The sequence below is a fragment of the Micromys minutus genome (genome assembly GCF_963924665.1).
Source record: "Micromys minutus genome assembly, chromosome: 11".
NCBI lineage: Eukaryota > Metazoa > Chordata > Mammalia > Rodentia > Muridae > Micromys > Micromys minutus.
In genome coordinates this window covers 55,657,217-55,658,771 of record NC_137980.1, presented here as the reverse complement: position 1 = coordinate 55,658,771, position 1,555 = coordinate 55,657,217, and the positions used below count along the sequence as shown (strand labels likewise).

The 1,555-nt window shown below is 46.1% G+C and overlaps 1 pseudogene across 1 annotated transcript; it reads left to right on the top strand.

Annotated features, from left to right (window-relative positions):
• Positions 1-636: 636 nt before the first annotated feature.
• Positions 637-1,176, top strand: LOC308426986 (profilin-1-like; annotated as a pseudogene). Its single transcript has one exon. The product of its transcript is annotated as a profilin-1-like (transcript).
• The last annotated feature ends 379 nt before the right edge of the window (positions 1,177-1,555 follow it).

Sequence of the window (1,555 nt, the reverse complement as noted above, 5' to 3'; positions counted from 1 at the left end):
GTAGAGAGCATTGGATCCCATTACAGATGGCTGTGAGCCACCATGTGGTTTCGGGGAATTGAACTCAGGACCTCTGGAAGAGCAGCCAGTGCTCTTCACCTTGAAGCCAACTCTCCAGCCCCTGGCTTTAGATTCTTGTTGGTTTGCTTGCGACAGGATCTATAGAACCCTGGATGTCTTGGAACTCACTATACATTGTAGGCTGGACTTGAACTCAGAGATCCTCCTGCCTCTGTTTCCTGAGTGCTTGGATTAAAGGGGTATACCACTAAATCAGTTTAGTTTTGGTTTCTAATTTGATTTCATTTATATAGAGAATATACCTTTAAAATTAAAAGTAACTTTAAATATTTTTTAGTAACTTGAGAATTTCATGCAGTATGTTTTGATCTTATTCGCCTTCCAAGTAATTGTTGTTAAAGTATTAGATATCAGGATGATAGGACATATTTTGTATTACTTCCGTCTTTGTAATTTTTTGAGACTTGTATTAAGACCCCAAACAAGGCACAGCTAACAGAGCCGCGCTCCGGACAGCAGCGCGTGCCCCGAGCTCTCTGCCTTCCCCTGCCCGCCAGCCCGAGCCCAGCCCGCGATCCTAGCAGCAGCCCGCAGAGCAGCCCCAGCAGCAGCGCCATGGCCCGGTGGAATGCCTACATCGACAGCCTTATGGCGGACGGGACCTGTCAGGACGCGGCCAGCATAGGCTACAAGGACTCGTCCCCGGGAAGACCTTCGTTAGCATTACGCCAGCTGAGGTTGGTGTCCTGGTAGGCAAAGACCGATCAAGTTTTTTCGTGAATGGGCTGACACTTGGGGGCCAGAAATGTTCTGTGATCCGGGACTCACTGCTGCAAGACGGGGAATTTACAATGGATCTTCGTACCAAGAGCACTGGAGGAGCCCCCACCTTCAATGTCACTGTCACCATGACTGCCAAGACGCTAGTCCCGCTGATGGGCAAAGAAGGTGTCCACGGTGGTTTGATCAACAAGAAATGTTATGAAATGGCCTCTCACCTGCGGCATTCCCAGTACTGACCTCATCTGTCCCCTTTCCCACTGCTCCCTTTGGCTTTTGCACCCCCTTCTTTCCATACACACACATACCATTATTTTTTGGGCCATTACCCCATTTCCCTTATTGCTGCCAAAACCACATGGGCTGGGGGTTGGGGCTGGATGGACAGATACCTCCCCCTACCCACACCCCGTCCTGTGTGTGTTTGGAAAAAAATTTTTTGTTTTTGGGTTTTGTTTTTGTTTTTTTCGTCTTTTTTTTTTTCTGAATAAAAAAAGATTCTACTAACAACAACAACAACAACAAAAAGACCCCAAACAAGGTTTATCATAGTAAACATTACAGATCTATGCGGTGTTTGGAGGTAGAGTGAGTTTTCTATAAATGTCAGTTGGCTGATTATGTTGTTAGGCCCTTAACCAACCAACAGACTTTCTGTCTGTACACATGGTTGCTAAGACACTTACATATGGGGCCCAGAGATTGAGCTTGGTATCTTCCTCAGCTGCTCTTCATCATATTTATTTATTTATTT